At 40.6% G+C, this 20,367-nt stretch overlaps 1 non-coding gene across 6 annotated transcripts in view; it reads left to right on the top strand.

The window, feature by feature from the left end:
• The window catches only part of LOC102552637 (uncharacterized), an 86,377-nt gene that overhangs the window by 28,484 nt on the left and 37,526 nt on the right, over positions 1-20,367 (top strand). The window contains exon 6 of one of the 6 annotated variants that reach the window (XR_015624740.1): positions 1,780-1,860. The exons of the other annotated variants lie outside the window; for them this stretch is intronic. This is a non-coding gene — a transcript (uncharacterized LOC102552637). The remainder of the gene's footprint in view (positions 1-1,779; positions 1,861-20,367) is intronic. 6 annotated transcript variants of the gene reach the window in all.

Below are 20,367 nucleotides of genomic sequence, written 5' to 3'. Positions count from 1 at the left end.
ATAATATATAATATATATAATATAATATATATATATATATTATTCCAAAAGGGAGGAAAGGGAGCGTTGTGAAAAAATACTGGACAGTGCAAGTCCTAACACCAGCAGGCCAAACTCCAATGTCTACATCTCCACATCTGATGTCAAAGGGCTCTTCAGCTCTCCAAATCTTTTCATCTTTGTTGACTGAAACATACATCTTTTCTCTTGGGCTGGTTCCACACCCATTCTGCAGTTTGTCTTAACAGGTATCACACAGCTCCGGTATCTCTGACATCTTTGGGTCTCCAAGGCAACCCATGCTTCAACTTCATAGCTTCACACAAAGGCTTCTCTGGATCTCCACTCAAGGACACCACTGACCCTTGCCTGACTTCGATGGCTTTTCTTAGCCATACAAGGAGATTCCATAACCTTTTCCTATATCTTTAATTCTAAAGCCAGAACCACGTGGCTGAAGCTGCTATGTTCTTCTGGTTTTTGGAGCTGGAACTTGGCTCTTCCCACTCAAATACATTTTCACAAGCTTTGTGTTTTCAATGGTTTTCTTCATGGCTTAAGCTAGTGGTTTCCAACATTCCTAATACCGTGAGGCTTTAATACAGTTGCTCATGTTGTAGTGACCCCTCAACCATAAATTATTTTTGCTCCTACTTTATAACTGTAATTTTGTTACCATTATGCATTGTAATATAAATATCTGTGTTTTCTGATAGTCTTGACCCCTGTGAAGAGGTCGTCTGACTTGCCAAAGGGGTCATGATCCACAAGTTGAGGATGTATAAGCTTTTCTTTAAGTCCTTTTCACATGTTGGAAACTTCGGTGGGTGGGGTCTTTCCCTGAGGCTGACACTCTCTTTGTTCCATTAATTTTGGGCTTTTCTGTAAATGTTTTATTTCCTTAAGCTCTAGATTTAGCTTCCCACTACCTGTTCTCCCTTTCTCTACAAAATGTATGTTTTGATTTTTTTTAACTCAGATGTTCCTTTTTATTGTAGATCTGCAATAGAGTGATCACTAATAACCACACAACACAGTCAACACTAGGTTGTCTTGAAATATCCTCTGCCAATGCTCTTAATCCAAAACTTTTCAGTTTAGCCTCAGGCAAATAAATAAATTTATTTATTTATTTATTTGTTTGTTTATGTATGTATTTATTTATTTTTGTGACAAGAGTAGAAGGCAGCTGCAAATACACAAGAAGGGTCTCTAAGTCAATTACTAACATTCTTCTGCTCTGAAAAACCTTGAGTCTGGTGGTCATAATTTTCATTGCTCTCAAAGTCCCTGTCTTCTAGGCTCCCTTGAACTCTACTTAATGTATTCAACTGCTTTCCAAATTCAAAGTGCCAAAGACCGTAGTCTGCTAACAAGATCATGGTCAGACCTGTCACAGCAGTATCAACTTCTCTCTTAGTCAGGGTTCTATTTGCTATAAAGAGACACCATTCGTGTGGCGAAAGTTACAAAGGAAAGCATTTAGTTGGTGCTTGCTTACAGTTTTGCACAGGGGGAAGCATGAAGGCACATAGGCAGACATGGTGCTGGAGAAAGAGCTGAGAGTTCTACATTTGGATCTGCAGGCAACCTGGAGAGAGAATCTTCAAAGTCAACTGCAGTAACTTCCTCCACCAAGGCCACACCTACTCCACTAAGGCCACACCCACTCCACCAAGGCCATACCTCCTAACTCTACCTAAGCCTTTAAATACGTGAGCCTAAGGAGGCAGTTATTCAAACCACCACAGGGCTGAAAGGGCTTATTTCATCTTACAGCTTCATCACCCAGGAAAGTCAGGGGAACAACTCAAGCAGGGAAGGAACCCAGAGGAAGAAACTGCTGCAGAGGCCATGGAGGTATGCTGTTTACAGGCTTTCTCAAGGCATTCTGTGTCTACCAGTTGCTTGCTGGGGAGGGGGCACTGTCCATAGTGAGGGAGACCTGTCTACATCTATCATCAACCAAGAGAGTGCACCACAGGCTTTGCAATAGGCCAATTTGGTTAGGGCATACTTTTAAATAGAGGTCCCCTCTTTCCCGGCAACTCTAGCTCAGGTCAAGTTGACATTAAACTAGCCAGCACAGGGTTTTCATTAACAACTACAGAGAAAGTATAAATGGACGGCTAAAAAGCTTAAGGACGTAAAACTTGAGTGAGCTGTGAATCATTTAGGAATTAGGGTGCAGGTTTAATAATATTCGACAGATTGTAGTTTATCAATCACAGATTTGAAATTGGACAGGTGTAAATGTGAGATCCGAATTACTAGGAAAATAAAGGATTAAAGAATAATAAAAATAGCAACAAACTGACACTCAGAGTAGGAAGGCCACCTGGTGAAACGTGTACATCCCCCATCAAGGTGCAGTAAAAGTATCTAACACATTGTATTTCAAGCACTCAAGGATCTGAGGTACGAGAAGATAGCTCAGCCTGGTGAAGCTAAGAGGAGGTAGATTTTAGGATCAGGAGTACAAAAATTTAGATCATTTGGGATACAGGTTTGGAGAAAGGAATTCAGCTGCGTGCAGTCAGTATTGATATCAATCTAGTTAGTTTCCTTATATCCAGTGCAGAATTTTTAATATAAATTCTACTTCTTTCTCTCTGTTTTTCCTTCTCTTTCCCTTCTATCCAGTTTCTTTGATGCCTGCTCTGCATAGTCTCTTTTCTCCACTTTCCTTGTTTTATTTTTTTTTTTACTTTCCATCCTTTCTTTCACATAAACATAAAATTTTATCTTCTATATTTTCACTTATGTGGAATTCAAGATGAGCAGGCTCCTAATGGTAGCTGATTTCACTCATCATCATCATGTCAGCAATAGACTTGTCATCGTGTCCCAGAATGGATGGTAGCTCAGGATTGACACTTCCAGATATTATTCAGTGACTCAGTTTATGGTAAAATGGGATGAGGAAATGCTAATATTCAAGTCATTAAAATCCTATTAAGTTCTTTATCATATTGAGAAAATACTCATCAACACCAATTTTTTAAATATTTTAATACAATTGAACAGATACACAGTAACCCACAAGGTTACAATGTTACTAGTTGTTGATTTGTGTTAAAATAAGATACTCAATAATGTCTATTAAGGTAAAAGAGTCCTTTAGATTAAAATATAACATTTCTAGGTGAAGTTGATTATGTCTCTGTTTAAGGAGGTTTAGCACTCTTTTAGAAACTGAGTTTGAATATATGGTTTGACAAATAGGAGTGATGAGGAACTATTTTTTTTTTAGTTCAATAGAATTTACACTTTGGTAGTAGATAATGACATTCTACAATATAGAAATAGATTTTCCTAAAATCTCCAGTAGATAGCATTAATTCAACTTTTCATGTGGATTTATTTTAATACATTTACCAATTTTATATATGTATATTTAACATTTATATTTAAACAATACATAAAATAATTCATATGCTCTAATGGTTTACCATGTTACATTTTATATAAACTTGTATTGTATAATTTTTCAATCAGATAGACATATCTATTGTCTCTAACAATTTCTCGTGGTGGAAACATTCAACTCCTTTCTCTTGCTTTATTAGATTTTTGATGTATTGATCTGATTTTCGGTCACCTCACCATGAAACAGTGATTCAGAATTTCTTATTAATGTCTACCTGCATGTCAGAACTCATCTCCTTTCTTCCCTTTTCCATTTTTCATTACTCCTACTCTTCCCAGCCTGATGTAACAATCATTTCACTCTCCAACACTCTGAGATTAAAATTTTAGATTCCATAAATGAGTGAAATATGATACACAAAATATAACTCTAACTATGTGACTAGAGTTTCTGTGACTAGGTTATTTCACTTAACATGATGATTTTCTGTTTGTCTTAGGGTTTGTATTCCTGCACAAAACATCATGATCAAGAAGCAAGTTGGGGAAGATGGGGTTTATTCAACTGACACTTCCATATTGGTGTTCATTAATCCAAAGGAAGTCATGATAGGAACTCACACGGGGCAGGAATGTGAAGGCAGGAGCTGATGCAGAGGTCATGGAGGGTGCTGCTTATTTGATTGCTTCCCCTGGCTTGTTCAACCTGCTTTCCTAGAGAACCCAGGACTACAGGCCCAGGGATGGCACCACCCACAATGGGCCCTCACTCCTTGATTAATAATTGAGAAAATGCCTTACAACTGGATCTCATGGAGACATTTTCTCAAGGGAGGCTCCATTCTCTGTGATAACTCCAGCTTGTGTCAAGTTGACACACAAAATCAGCCAATGCACTGTTCAAAATGGGTTGGTAAAAATGACAGTATTTCATAATTTTTTCCTAAAACATAATATTCCATTGTGTATGACTCCACTGCCTTTGGTCTTCAGTGAGAGAGAATATCATGGTGGTACACACATGTGGTAGAGGAACTTCAACCTCCGTGGTAGAAAGGGAACCAAACAAAATCTAGGAATATGCCAGAAACACCATACCATTCAAGAACAAGCTGTTTTCCCTGTGGCCTACTTCTCTCAACCAAGACCCGTTTCCCAAAGTGCCAACAAGGTGTGACTCCATCAGTAGACCCTTGATTATGTCAGTGGCTTTGTGATCCAATCTTCTCTTAATGGTTATGTCTTATCACCTGGGGAACCAAACTTCAACACTGCCCCCAGTACCCAAATGTGTATATCCATTTCTGGAGTCCCTGAAACTTTAACAATTCCAACATTCCTAAAATGTTTGTGTTCCAAGTTCCCTCTGAGACTGAAAACCAGCTCTCAGCTATGGACTCCCACAAACACCACCCAGATTTCATATTTCCAAAATTATAGTAGTAAAGAGTCAGTATTTTAATTTTAAAGCAGGGATGGGGCATGAAATGGAGGGTGTGCCCGAACAAGACTGTCCCTTACAGGATAATCATTAAATCTTGTAGTTTCGCGTCTAGCATCTGGAATATGTGATAGCGTAATGCGAACTTCAGTGGGTTTTAGCACCCATTCTCTGTGGCTCACTTAGCTGTGGCTCACACAGATTGTCTCTGGATTTGGTTTCACTCAATGGCTGTAGCCTTCCCTCGCTGGCAGTTCATACTCCTACCCTTGACATCTCTACATTTTGTGGTGTTTATTGCAACTTCAGGTCTACTCTCAAAGCTTCATACATCACTTGGTCAGAAGACATATGCAGGAAACTTGACCCTGCTCTATATTGTCTGGGTGAAAGCCTCCATGACCTTGTATCTGCTATGATCTGTAGACATGCAAAAACAAAACCCAGGAGTGAGGTGGTTGCCTGTCACTGGCTTAGCAATAGGTGGGAGTACTTAAATCATGGATGCTGTGGTCTTGGTGCATTTGAATGGCAGAAAAGGGGAAAACACTGGTGTGCTGCTGTGTGGACATAGAATGTATACCCTTTCTGTTTTCTTTTAAATCAGGTGCATTTTTCTAACATGGAGTGTGGGGATTTCTCAGATTCCTTTGAGCAATAATTTTTTTGTTGTCCTAGTGCAACACTGCTTTTTATTAGTGACAATCGTATAAACCATAGCTTCTTTATCACCAACTTTGTGATGGCTACAGGTTGTTCACATCTTACATTCTGGATTTCCCTCAACTTTTGATGTAGGCACCACTATCTATGGGGTGGGCTGAATGCTGAGATGATGCCTAGGAATTTCCTACAGTAGATTAACTAATCCATCTCCTTTCAACTCCTCTGCCTCAAGAGTTTCGTGGCATTGCCAATCAAAGATGTTGTCTATGCAAGTGCATGACATGAATGGCCTCTAGTTCAATTTCCAACAGTCTCCATTTCTATCTGAAGCCTCAGGAACACAGTCTTACTACTTGCTTTTTTAAATATCTATCATTGGTCAACAACTCTGTCTCCTGTGTGGAATATGTGTCGGCCCGGAGATCCCCATAATAGATCTCCGTAATAAACCTCACCTTTGCTTATTACATCCAAAATGGTCTCTCTGTGTCTGGGGTCCACGATTTCCCAAGACTTGAGTAAGGATCTTTCATTTGGGGGCTCGTCCGGGATCGGTGTTTCCTGGGGCGCGCCATCTTGAGACTTGAGCTAGGATCTTTCATTTGGGGGCTCGTCCGGGATCTTCGCGACCACCTCAGACTTCGAAGACCCCTTGGAGGTGAGTTGGATGTTTGTCTGAGTGTTTCTGTGTGAGTGGCGCCGCATTTGTCAGTCTGTGTCTGTCTCTGTTTTGGTTCCGCTGTGTGTGTATATATGTGTGTCTGTGTCTTAGTACCGGTCAGTGTTAAAACAGTGGATGTGGAATCCCACTCAATGTTGCCTCCTAAGAAAGTGGATGTGGAATCCCACTCTGTAGGAGAGGAGAGTGGATGTGGAATCCCACTCTGTGCAGCTGCCTTTGCGATCCATAAGGATCCTCTGGCTGTGGAAGGGGGGACGCCCAGAGCCCGCAAGCTGCAGCCCCTGGAAGACGTTCCACGGGGGGAGAGCAGTCAGGAGAGCCTGACTGTGGGCAGTCAGGAGGACCTGACTGTGGTTTTCTGGAACAAAGGAGACGGAGTGCTCCTTTTACCTAGGTGGGAGTGGACGAGGAATCCCACTCCGTCGGAGGTCACGTTCGGCTGCCTATGTAAGTATAGGCTCGGACAAGTGTGCTTGGATGTGTTAGTGTCTGTTGTCTGTATTCTGTTTCTGTGTTTGGTGTTCTTTTTCTTTGCCATGGGGCAGAATGTGAGAACCCCTTTTTTTGGTGGACCATTGGACAGACGTTAGGGCAAGAGGACACTCTGGAATCTTGTTGGGAGGTAGAATCAGATGGTCTGTCTCATCCCAGAAGCAGCTAAGGTTAAGCTACAGTTTGGGCCAGGTACTGAAGGTACCAGGCATCTGTGGAAATTGGTTATAGGATGCTTTGTCTTGGTCTTGTTTGTCTGGTTTGTTTTCTGTGGTATTGTCGAGTGTCTTTTTGGCTTTTGTTTCATTTTTGAATTTGGACTGACGACTGTGTTTAAAATCTTGGACTGATGACTGTGTTTAAAATCATGAAACTGTTTGCTTTGTTCGTCAAAGAGTTTTACTTGGTCCTCTTGGTGCTTAAGTTAAAAGTTGAAAATAATTTGCTTGAGAGAAATTGTTTTCTGCCAGGAGTTTTATCTTTCTCTCTTGAGCCTCCTCCCCAAGGAGAGATGCCCCAGGTTGGGGGGCAGAGAAGCCCCTAAAATAGTTTCAAAAAGAATCTACAACAAACTGTGAAAAACTTTGTTTTGCAAGTCAAAATTTAGAATTCAGGCTTTGGCTGTGGCCAAGGTCAGGATTAATGTTTTCTTTTCCATGGACCTTTAACCCAGTGAGACAGCTTGGTGAAGGACTACTACTGCAGTCCTGGTATTCAGAGACACGGAGAGAGCTATAGTTTTTTTTTTTTTATTAAAGGTTGGTACTATAGTATTAACAATCTCTTTATTAGAGGTAAGAGACAGGAAGCCCCAGGTGAACTGGTTACAATTCTTTTGTCAGCTGCTTAGTATCTAGCACCCAGGTTCTAACCATCTCTCCATCCTTTTGTTATTAGTTGTTACTAGAAGCCTAGTGTCATTTGGAGGCTGGTTCTCTTGAGAGGCAAAGCCACCAAGCTGACACTGAAGAGAGGTACTCCTTAAGGGAAAATCTAAGTCCAGAGAGATAGCCGGTAACAGATAGGCTGCCCCTCTGCTCACCTTTCTGTTTCATAGACAAAGCTTGTGCTTATTTTTACAATGACCTTTTGGTCCAAAAAAGGCCTCCTGGTTTAGCTATGTGACTAAATGCTATTTGTCCTCTTTAGTGGACCTCTATTCTCTAGATTCCCTTCTTGTTTTCTCACCATCCCACTTGAGATGCTTGTTAGTAACTGTTACAGGTCTTCTTTACCACTGAGGAAAGACAGAATCCTACTAGAGGCCAGAAAGAATGTTGTAGACATGGATGGAAGCCCCTCACTCCTGACTGTTGACTTCAATAACCCTGAAGGTAGGGAGTACTCCGGGTCTGCCCCCAGGCTCCAAGGGTGGGCCTCCGAGGGGCTGGAAAATGCCCCACCAATCTGGCTAAGATAAGGAAAAGATATGAAGAGAAAGTTACAGAAATTTGAAGGGTTAAGCTAAGTTGCTGAGAGTTAGTTTAAGTTACAGAGAAAGTAAGGTTAAACAGAGAGACTGAGAAAGAGAAAGAGAAAGAGAAAAGAAGGTAAAAAAGAGCAGGAAACTAAAAGAGACAAAAAGAAGAGGAAGCTAGAGAGCTAAAGAGAGATAAAAGACAAGAGAGGAACATATACTGGCCACAGTAGTTAGGGAACCTAGGAAGACAGTACCTGGCATGAGAAGAGAATTCCTGGCTAAAGGTCAGTGTGCCTAATGCAAAGAAAAAGGACACTGGGTCAGGGACTGCCCCAGAAAGAACAAGAGGGGCCACTGGAGAGCCTCTCGGTCCTAGAGTGCTGGCTATGTGCAGAGATAGAAGGGAAGCCCGCCCAGTTGTTTTGTGAATACGGGGGGGGGGGCAAACACTCTGTGCTCCTACGCCCAAATGGACTAGTGTCCAGCAAAATACCTTGAGTACAAGGGGCTACTGACAACAAACAATACTTATGGACTGCCCGAAGAACAGTGGACTTTGGTGTGGGCCGGGTAACCCACTAGTTCATGGTCATCCCTGACTGCCCCTATCCCTTGCTCATGAGAAATTTGCTCTCCAGAATGGCTTGCGTGGGCTGAAATGGCTGGGTGAGGCCATGTGTATGCACATCTGCAGACTGTGTATGTGGAGCTTAAGACCTGTGTCAGTGAACCATGACATGTGTCAGTACCTGATGCTGGGAGATGTGTGGCTTAGTGCTGTTCTGCCTGGAACACACCATTCCTGCCAGCCAGGCACTAACAATTATTACCCAACCCAGGACTTAAACTGTGATAGAGTGGCTGATGTTTTGCCTTTGAGTAAAATGTCCCAGAGGATGGGACCACTGGTCAGCTGCCATGGACTAGATTCTCCACTGGTTGGGGGAAATCTGGTCACCTTGCTGCCCAATCCTGACCTGGAACCACCATAGCACGAGTGTCAAGTACTGGCAGAAGCCCATGGATGGAGGAAAGACCTCTGCGACTGGCTGATTGACCCCTGCTGAAAGTCGAGGCTACCTTGTCCACAGACAGGTCTCTTCATGAACAGTTCTCTTCATAAAGTCAGAGATAAGTGGGTGCTGCTGTGGTGGACAACACAATGTCATCTGGAATGGCTGAACCCCAACCCCCCAGCACATCAGCGCCGCAGATGTCTTTGCCATTTCTTGGATGCCCTGATGAAGCCAGCAACTGTGAGTATTATTCATTGCCCAGGACATCAGGAAGGAAGAGATTCAGTGGCATGGGGCAGTAACAAAGCAGATAAAGTGGCTCGGGAAACGGCTATGCAGGAGCCTATCCTGGTTACAGACCTGCAAGAGACAACCACTGGGAACTGGGATTGGACTAAGGGATGGCTTCACTTAGAATGTACAACAGAAGAAAAGGCTTAAACGAAAAAAAAAAAAAAAGGACAATGGCACACTTGAGGGAAAACTATATTCTTCAGAGAACAAACAAAAGACTCACTTTGCCAAATACAGAAATAGACTCACTTAGATAAGAAGCTTGTCCAAATAGTTAAGGTGTATGTAATAGACTTTAAGATTCTAGCCAAAGAGGCAGTAAAAAATATAAGGTATGTCAGTAAGAGAATGCTTAGCAAGCAAACAGGGCAAAGAGACCTAGAGAGTTTAGCAAGAAGTCGAAGTGAACTTCACTGAGAAAATATGGTCACAAGTATCTCCTAGTGCTTGTAGATACCTTTCCAGGAATAGATAGAAGCTTTCCTCACCAAGCAAGAGACAGCCTCGGTAGTCATCAAGAAGATACTAGAAGAAATCTTCCCCAGGTTTGGAGTGCCCAAGGTAATCTGGTCAGACATTGGCCCTACTTTTGTTGCCAAGGTAAGCCAGGATGTGGCCAAGTATTTAGAGGTCGATTGGAAATTACGTTGTATTTATAGACCTCAAAGTTCAGGACAGGTAGAGTAAATAAATAAAACTCTAAAAGAGACCCTGACCAAGTTGACGATGGAGACTGGTGCAGACTGGGTGGCACTCCTTCCCTCTTGCTCTCTTCACAGCAAGAAATACCCCTTCCAGATTCAGCCTTACCCCCTTTGAGATCTTGTATGGGGCCTCAGCTCCTCTGACTGTATTAGATGATGTTACTGAACCAACGTGTCAAGGTAATAATGATTTGTATGCCAGGCTAAAAGGCCTACAGGTGATACAGAAAGAAATCTGCTTAGAGCTAGCAGCAGCCTATGCCCTAAGACCCCCGAGACATCTCATCAGTTCCAGGTCAGAGACTCGGCTACATATGATGGCACCGAACCCAGATACTCGAGCCTCACTGGAAAGGACCGTACCTGGTGCTGCTGACCACCCTGACAGCCATCAATTCTCAGCCCTCACCAGCCGTGTACTAGCTGTTGAGGCTGAGAGCTGGGACCTAGAGGGAAACTCAGATCTTCAAAAAGCTCCCTAGACTTAATTTCATGTTTGCCCTGGATTCTATCAAGATAGGTGTGGGGATAGGCTTGCTTTCTACTACAAATGATGTAGCATTGCATATGTTAGTACTCCTAACACTTCTTGGGACTGTGCCTCAGGGATCACAATCTGTATAAGTTTAGAAGTTCTAAAAGCTAGTCATGACCTTGGTGTGGAGGTTTAGATAGTGTCCAGATTGGAATCCTGATGCTAAAGACTTAGTAAGCCAAAAAAGAGTTGAGAATTACTTAAGGCTATCTAGGTGCTGCAAGGGCAGCACAAGGACATCTGCTGTTCCCCTGCAATGCAAGGCTTATAGAGAATTCAGAACTGCCGTTGACTCAGATATAAAAAGAGTGAAGGACTTTTTAGCTGACCTCCAAGAATACCTAACCTCCCTCTCAGAGGTAGTCCTTCAGAGTAGGAGAAGATTAGACCTGATATTCCTTAAAGAAGGAGTCTGTGTGCTACACTGAAAGAAGAATGTTGCTTCTATGCAGACCATTCAGGAGTAATTAAAGACTCCATGAATAAACTTAGAGAAAGGTTAGACAAAAGAGAGACAGAGAAGCGCATCAGGGATGGTTCGAGAGCTGGTTTAGTAGATCTCCTTGGATGACTACTCTGATATCTTCCCTTATGGGACCATTCTTAGTTTTGCTTCTGCTTCTGATTATAGGTCCATGTGTGTTAAAGAAACTAGTTAATAGGTTTGACTCCTACAAAGAGATAGAGACGCTCAACAAGGTTGGTTTGAGTCTTGGTTCACTCGGTCTCCCTGGATGACTATCCTACTCTCTGCTATATGGCTGGGCCATTACTAATAATTTTCTTGGTTTTAGTTTTTGGACCCTGCATGACAAACAGGTTAATTGCTTTTGTTAAAAATCGAGTGGGTGCTGTGCGGTTGATGGTTCTGAGACAACAGTACCAGTCAGTTAGGACAACTGGTGAGACCAAATACGAGACTTGATATCAAAATTCTAAGATTAGAATTACTTAGTAGAAGAAGAGGGGAATGAAAGGAAAATTATACAGATTTAAGGTTTAAAAATAAGAAGTTAAAAGAGTAAGTTTCAAAATTCACAGACTCAGGGCTAAACACTGTGAAAAGCAAGTCCAGGCAGCCCCGCCCTGCTGCTAGGACTAACAGACCATAAAGATAAAGAAAAGGAATGCAGGAACCAGCACGAGTTATCAGGACTGACTCAAACCATCTGGCAGAAGGGCACCTCCCCCAGCTTACTCAGAGTCACACCTTAACCAGATGTCCTTCAAACCCTGATATGCCCCTAGCTTCTAAAATCCTGTATGCTCCAGTCAATATGTACTCTCCTGCTGTGCTGTAATCTCACTGCCATGTTTAAATGAGCCAATCACTTATAGCCACGCCAGAAATTAGCCAATTGTGTGTAACCGCGCCAAACCCCCTAGCATTCCCTATATAAATCCCTGACTTTTGAGCTTCGGGGTCGACACCTCTGTCTCCTGTGTGGGCTACGTGTCGGCCTGGAGATCCCCATAATAGATCTCCGTAATAAACCTCACCTTTGCTTATTACATCCAAATAAATAAATAAATAAATAAATAAATAAATAAATAAATAAATAAATAAATATCATTGACTTTTTCTCTCATTCCATAGGCAGTCTGCTCACTCTGTTGACTTTTTTTTTAGCCATCTGGAGACCACACAGTTAGAGGTAATTTCAATGATTAATTTCATCTTGTTTCTTCTTCCTTGAGAGTCCTACCTAGATTCTCTACATCTTAGAAGATTGCTCCTCTACATGTCCTGTCTTAGGTTAGACCTTTCCACACAGCAGGTAAGAATGTTCAAAGACAGTACATTGTAATTCTTAGGCAGTTTCCACTCTCTACGGCATCATTTCTGCTCTTGCTGCCTGCGGAAACGTAAGTTGGATAGCCATGGTCAGAATGCACTTCAGAGAGTGCTGCACAGGACTTGGGTCCTTGAGGGCCAGTAATACAGCAGCACAGATGCGCTCCAATCCTAGTGGTTTTCATTTGCCCTACCCACTAGCAAGAATAAAGCGAATTCTCCTCTTCACCTTTCAACATACAGTTCACAGTGGTGAGGCCATAGAACAAAAATATGTAAAGAATATGAGGTATAGGACCTTCACTACTCTCTGCAATTCTATGGTCTAGTTTCAAACTTTGTCAGGACAAGGAACATTGTCCTAGAATCTCAGAACATTCCTTCATTGAGGCCCAGTTCTGCTTCCTGAGCCCATTCTTTTTTTTTGTTCAGAGAAGATATTCTAGTTTGTTGTACCTTATAGCTCTCAAAACTGGAAAAAAAATCTTTACTTGCTCATAAAAATCGGTGGTGAGCCACCCACCAACCATGGAGCCTGCATGGGACTGATCTGTCCCCTTTGCACATATGGTGCAGTTTTGTAGCTCAGTCTTCAAGTGGGACTCCTAACAGCAGGAGCTGTCTCTGACTCAGTTGCCTGTCTTTTGGATACTTTCCTCTTACTGGGTTGCCTCTTCTAGCCTCAGTAGGAAAGGATGCACCTAGTCTTACTGCAACTTGCTATATGCCAGGGCTGGTTGACACCCAAGGGGGGCCTCTGTCTGCTTTTCTGAAGGGAAATGGGGTGAGGGGGAGTAGGATTGGGAGGAGAGGAGAGAGGAGGGGAAACTGTTAGGGTATTAAGTAAATAAGGTAATAAAAAAAGTTGTTGGTGGTTTTCTCATCTTCCTTCTTGCCTTTAGAAATCTGGGTTCTGGAGTCCTCTTTGCTTTTGAGTTGTCTCTGATCCAACTAAATAAACATTCAAGACTTTAGTTCACATTTTAAGTATGTCGAAAGTTTTAATATATACATTTAGACCACAGTTCACCCCAATAGATAAAAGACATATTTATAATTTCTTTCTTATTTTAACAGATCTGCTAGGTGTCCTAAAATTATTTTGGAATTGGATTTTTTTATAGAACAATAGGTTAAAATATTTGAGGTCTTCTCTCAAGGTGAGAGTGTAGAAAAGGATCTTCCTTTACTATTTCATAAACTCTAATAAAACATCTTAACATTTTTGATGGAATATTTAGTAGGGAACTGCTTCCCACTCTGATAATGCTTTCCTTTCAAGTGAATCCAAAGACATGAAGTATCTCATACTCAGGCCTGTCAATTCCAGCTTCTCAATATTCCTCCCCAATTTACTTGAAAATGTAGTTTTTTCTTTAATACTCGTCTCCTCACCCTGTGCTCTAACATTTGCCATTATAAGAAGGTGATTTATATTTCAAATCTATCATTTGTTGTAAGATGATTGACATTTTGAGTATTAATTTAGAAACCTTAGTAGCTCTGTAACATATTTATATATGGCATATATGATATATAATTCACATATAATATATAACATAATATATAATATACAATACATAATATTTAACACTTAATATTTAATAATTAATGATAATTAATAAATAAAATATAATCAATTAATGTGATATATGATATAGGATATAGGATATATGATGATAAGTGATATGTGGTATATTATATATTGTATAATATATAATATATAACCTGTAATGTGCAACTTGCAATGTGTAACATGTAATATATAATATATAATGTATACAGAGATATGCATATATAAGTTTAATAAATAACAATTTGTCTAATTGCTTTTATAAGCATGGCTACCGTTTCTTCCAAATCCAGTTTCCTCAAAATAAATTTCTTCACTTATTTCCTTGTCATTAACATTTTAAAACCTAAGTTACTTTTTAATTATATTTTCTTTATATTTTGGGCAGCCTGTGCCTTCTATCCAATCCCAAAATGAGCTGTGTTGTTTCTGCAGAGGCTTGTGTAATACTCATGAAAACAGTAGCTTGGGAGGTAGGTTCGTGTACCTCAGCATCTGATTAGAGTTATTGATGAAAGAATTAATTTTAACTAATCTTAACAAGACCTCAAGGCTCAAAATTTAATAAGTCCTTCTAGATACCATGCCCCACATTTAAATTTTCTGCTATACTATAATTTGAAACAGAAAAATATAACTTAACATTTTAAAATGATAGATCTCAAATTATATTTGAACAGCACACTTCCTAAACAAAGCACCAACTCGTGTAAAAAAAAAAACATACAGATGGGACTAAATAATTCATAGCTTCAAATAACATGTACCAAGCATGATTCTTTCAGCCAGAGTCATACCCTCACTGTCTAGCATTTCTACAGTATTCTGACTATAATTAAAGACTATTATGCAAATGGATTGCATGAGATATGAGGTTGTATTGCCACATAAAGTTTTTATTTACACTGGGTTTATGGTGAATTCATTACAATGCCCCATTTCCACACATTACCCATGTAAATAAATCATAGCACAGTGGTAGGTTGAGAATTACCAGGATGAAATATCGCATTAAGATAGCATCATTCACAGAAAAAAACCACAGGTTTATGGTTCATGACCTAAGTGAGTTAAAAGAGAAAGAAAAAAGCCTTCCAACACTAACATAATTTTAATCGAGAAGATTCTGATCCTTCCTCTAAAATTATGTTAGCTAGACTAAAGAGGGAAGTTATTTTTCCTAAAGCAACACCAAATAATCTCGGATCTGAAGAAACATTAGGAGTTATCTTTGTGAAACAAGTTAGACCACAGGAAAGAACATTCCAGACAAAGCATGGTGGAATGAAGAATGTCAATGACTGAGAACTGAGCACTGGGGTTGTGGTGGAGAGGGAGGGGTCATTTGCAAGGGCTAGCCTATAACTGGTCTTCTGCAAGGGATGGTCTGCAAAGGGGCCTTCTGCAAGAGATAGTCTGCAATGGGGCCTTCTGCAAGGGATGGTCTGCAAAGGGGTTTTCTACAAGGACGCTCTGCAATGGGATCTTCTGCAAGGGATGGTCTGCATGGGGGTTCACTGTGAAGGGGCTTGAGGAAACACAATGTGAAACATAGGGATCATGTTAAAGAATGTTGGTCTCTGTCCTAAGAGTCTACAAATAAATCTTAGAAATTCAGATTCTATTTTGGAGAAGTTATTACAAGCCGCAGTGTATACAATGGGAAGACTAGATCTGCCAAATAGAAAGCAGGAAGGTTTTGAATCTGACAGTTCTTGTTCACTTCTCTCTGGGCCGTCCTCTCTCATGGTCTTCAGTTACTTGCCCCAGTCCAGCCTCAGTGACTTCAGGCCCATCTATATAGGTCTAGTCTCTATGGTAATTAGTAATTTAATTGTGAGGCTTGACTATAGCAACTCACTATATATTATAGTTTCTGGCTTTCTTGACTAAGGATGGATTCCCATGAATTTTAACAGAATGTGGGAATCTAGCTTTTCAAGTTCAGGTCAAAGGGATCAAGTATTATTATTCCAAATTTTATGAGGTCATGTTAACATTAGCAGGCAGGTGATAGGAGGGAAGGATGGAACAAATATCCTCTGCTCCCTCTTTTCCACAGACTATACACTATGGCTTGACACAGATTCGTTGCATATATCTTTCTGTATGTAGAGCTATTTTTAGTAGTGAGCACCAATTCTATTTTGGAGCAGATGGAATTAGAATAATCAGAATGCTAATCTGTCACACTACATTGCTTTTTAACTTTCCCTCTTACTTGGATGTGTCTTTACCCTTTCTCTTCTAGGAATCTAGGATGGCATGTCTAAAAGTAAACATCAGTGCTAATCTTTCCTCAGCCTCCAAGAGGGGAAACATTGAATCCTTATAGTAGTGTATATGGTAAAGTTGTAGTGCATAGGGAGAGTTGAGATTGTTAGTCTTGAAAAACAAAGTTCTTCAAACTAGGTTATTTAAAAAGAAAAAAACAAAGACAATTTCTTATTTGTGTATTTTCAATGGAGGGGGCAGAGACCCCAGCCTCCTGTGAAGTGCTTTACCCCTAACACACATAGCAATGGAGTCACAGTTCTCAATCTTTAGGTCACAACTCCTTTGGGGGTTGAACAGCGCTTTCACAGGGGTCATATATCATATATACTTCATATCAGATATTTATATTGTAATCCATGAGAAGCAAAATTACAGTTATGAAGTAGCAACAAAATAGTTTTACGGTTTGGGGTCACCACAGCATGAGTCACTACATTAAAGGGTCAGAGTATTAAGTAGTTTGAGAATCACTGCAAAGAAGTTTTATTATAAATGTGACAGTTTTAAGTCCTAAGTAAACTTGCTGGTGTTATCATTCCCTCTTCCTTTCTTCCTTTTTCCTTTCTCTTTCCTTCCTCTGTCTTCTTTAGACAGAAAATCCTGCCTTTCTTCATTCTTGTGTCCTGTAGTTGCCTAGATCCTCCCTAAACATACTGATACAAATGTCTGTCTCCAACCTTTGTCTTCAGCTTTGCTTGACTTTCCCCCTTGTATGTCTATGCACAAGTCAGTTTCCCTCTTCTTATTAAGACACTAGTCGTTGGATAAGCATCTGGCCACCAAGCCAAACTGATGCAGAAATAAACTCTATTGATTTCTTAGGGCTGACATTAAAAAATAGATTATGGGGTAGGCAGTTAAATAATAGAAAATGTATTGTCTGTGACAGTTCTGGATGCTGAAACAAGGCATCAGCAAGACTGCACTCTGGCTGAAATCTACAAGCAGAATCTTTCCTACTCTTATCTGGCTTTTCAAATTAACAACCATGCTTGGTACTCATGGCTTATAGGTACATCAGTCAACCAATATCTGCCTTTGTGGTCACATGGCTGCTTTCTTGTCTGTTTCTTCATTGTTCTACCCAAGAGTTCAGCTGTGTCTGAATTCATTTCCTCTTCTTCTTCTATCTGTCATACTGGAGTCCGTCTTTATGATCTTATCTCAACTACGTCCCCAAAGACCTTGTTTTCCTTTTAAAAAACCTATATATACAGTATGTTTTGCCTAGATGATGGCATGTCCCAGACTTCTCCCTGTTATTGCTCTTTAATTCTTTCTTTTCCTTCTTATGAGGAATGGAATAGACATCTCATTAAAGTCTAAGTAATCTTTTCAAATCTCACCTGTCCTCATCCCTTCGAGTAGCCTGATCTTGTGCTTGCTTGCCACCATTGATTGCAGAGAGAAGCCTCTCTGATTAAGACTGAAAATAGCAGTTTTGATGGGTATAAAAAAATAAATGTTGATGAGTCAGTTTTGTACCAAACCAATTAACCTGAACAAAAGTAAAGTCTTAGGACTGAAGGCCTCCCCACATGTGGGCTTTTGAGTGGGTTATAGTACTAGGCATGGATTTCCCATCTTGAAACCAGCCTCAAATCTAATCAGAGAGCCAACCATTACCACCATATGAGTTCTGCTACTATTGAAACAGGCCATCCTTTTCAGGCAGCCTCTGTATTGTAGGTCATGAAGTCCACAGGTGATTTAGAGTGTTAAGGTTTTGTCTTTTACTGTCTATTGTAATGCTAGGTGCGAAACCCCCACCCCCACCCCCCAAATCCTGGAGTCTGCATGTAGACTCTGGGACTCTGACCCCAAGTTAATTTTGATTGATGAATAAAGGTGCCAACAGTCAATAGCTAGGGAGAAGAGACATGGGTGGGGTTTAGGTTTCTTGGGCTTGAAACTACTAGGAGGGAGAAAGGATAGCCATTATGGGTTAGCTGAATCATAAAAAATGTGACCATGTGGGAACCAATTGGAGCTAATTGGAGTTAAGAGAAGCCCAGATAAACATAGTAAGTAATAACTTGGGTTATGGATAAGAAGTTAGAGTCTAACAGCATGGAGGGTAGACAGTTGCTCAGCTGTTGTGCTGCCTAAGGCATAATTAAAAATATGAAGACTTGCTCAGGGCCAGCCCTGGTGGGTCTTCTTTTTTGTTTTTGGTTCTTCTTGAGGCAGAGCTTAACAATTACTATAAATTTTGGAATTCTTATGGGACCATCATTAAAGATTGAGAAATCATCTATTTGTCTATATAGCATCATGACAGTACAGTACATTTTCATTGTTTTGAAGAGATCTGCTCAAAAGAATGGGCTAATATCTAGTGATTCTTATACATGTTTAGTAATAACAGGAAATCATATTAATAGCAACAATCTTTCCTGAAATAATTTTTCCTGGGCCTTGCCTACCAGAGCAAATCTGTTGTAGATTTTTTTTAATCCAAGGTGGACCATCTCGGAATAATCAACTGTTGTTTGCTTCTCTTATGTCAGCTTCTGACAAAGGCTGTGTATGTCTTTCTTTTGGAACCATGAGTGGTCAAAGGCAGGTAGACACCCTGCACCAGGAATTTTAATATTAATTACTACTTCTTTTCTTCCCCAGCAACCCAAATAGCACCTTCCACCACTATGAAACCAAAGGGAGGATAGTTCCATCTTAGATCCAGTTTAATTTCCCTAGAGCTTATTATCACAATATGTGGTGCTTTCATCAGCAGGAAGCACCCTATTTCTGAGTTATATAACATTATACTTTGATGCATCTTCCGTGTTACTTGAGGGGGCACATAATTTGAGCCACATTACAAGCCCTTTGGCTTTGCGTGGAAGGAAGGAAAGGCCATAAAAAATGCTCTGCTGTGCTGGCTAGTCTTATGTCAACTTGACACAAGCTAGAGTTATCTGAAAGGAGGGAACCTTAATTGAGAAAAATGCCTCCATAAGATCCAGCTGTAGGGCATTTTCTTAATTAGTTATTGATGGAGAAGAGCCCATCTCGTCGTGGGTGGTTTCAAGCCTGGGCTGGTGATCCTGGGTTCTATAAGAAATCAGGTTGAGCGGCACCCCTCCATGACATCAGCTCCTGCCTACATGTTCTTGCCCAGTTTGGGTTCCTGTCCTGACTTCCTTTGATGATGAACAAGGATGTGGACCCTTTCAGACCCAACTTGCTTTTTGATCATAGTGTTTTATTGCAGTAATAGAAGCCCCAACAAGACATTTGTCTATTGAAATTTCAGAGTGAAAACAGGTAGCACAGAACAGGAGAAATTTCCCAATCTTTCTATGATTACTGACACTTCTGAGAACATTTCTGTCTTATTTACTTTTCTACTACTGTGAAGACACACCATGAATGAGACAGCTCTCAAAAGACAGCATTTAATGGCAAGTGGCATGGGGAGTTTTATAAGGTTGGTTTAAAATCATAAAGGCAGGAAGAAGTCAAATATGATGCTGGAACAGAAGCTGAGAGCTTTGCATCCTGATCTAGAGACAGGAGAGAGAGAGAGAGAGAGAGAGAGAGAGAGAGAGAGAGAGAGAGAGAGAGAGAGAGAGAGAGAGATATGATTGGTCCTAGTGTAGGGTTTTTGCAACCTCAAAAACTATCTCCAGTGACACGTTTCCTCCAACAGAGCTACACTTCCTGCAATAAGGCCACACCTTCTAGTGCTTCCTAGAAAATTCTCCAACTGAGGACTAACCTTGCAAATACGTGTGTATATTGGGCTCATTCTCATTCAAACCTCCACAGTTTCAAATATGAATGCATACAGATACTTGTACCAGGTTATCTACCTCATAATATTTTATAATATCTAAATTTATAAACAATTGAAAGAGCCATTCATTTATACACTTTATGTATATGGGTGTTTTGTCTGCATGTACATTTGTACACCAGAAGAGGCCATCGGATCCCATAGTACTAGAGTTATAGTTGTGAGTCACCCTTTGGGTATTGGGATTTAAATTTAGGGCCTCTGTAAGAACAACCAGTGCTCTTCACCATTGAGACATCCTTCTAAAAGAACCAGTAACAAACTATTGGCTGAGTGCTTTGAGATTTAAATGGTTAAAATA

This window comes from Rattus norvegicus, chromosome 7 (assembly GCF_021556685.1).
Source record: "Rattus norvegicus strain SHRSP/BbbUtx chromosome 7, alternate assembly SHRSP_T2T, whole genome shotgun sequence".
In the NCBI taxonomy this organism is placed as follows: Eukaryota; Metazoa; Chordata; class Mammalia; order Rodentia; family Muridae; genus Rattus; species Rattus norvegicus.
The sequence above is the reverse complement of the archived record's forward strand: the minus strand, read 5'-3'. Positions and strand labels throughout refer to the sequence as shown.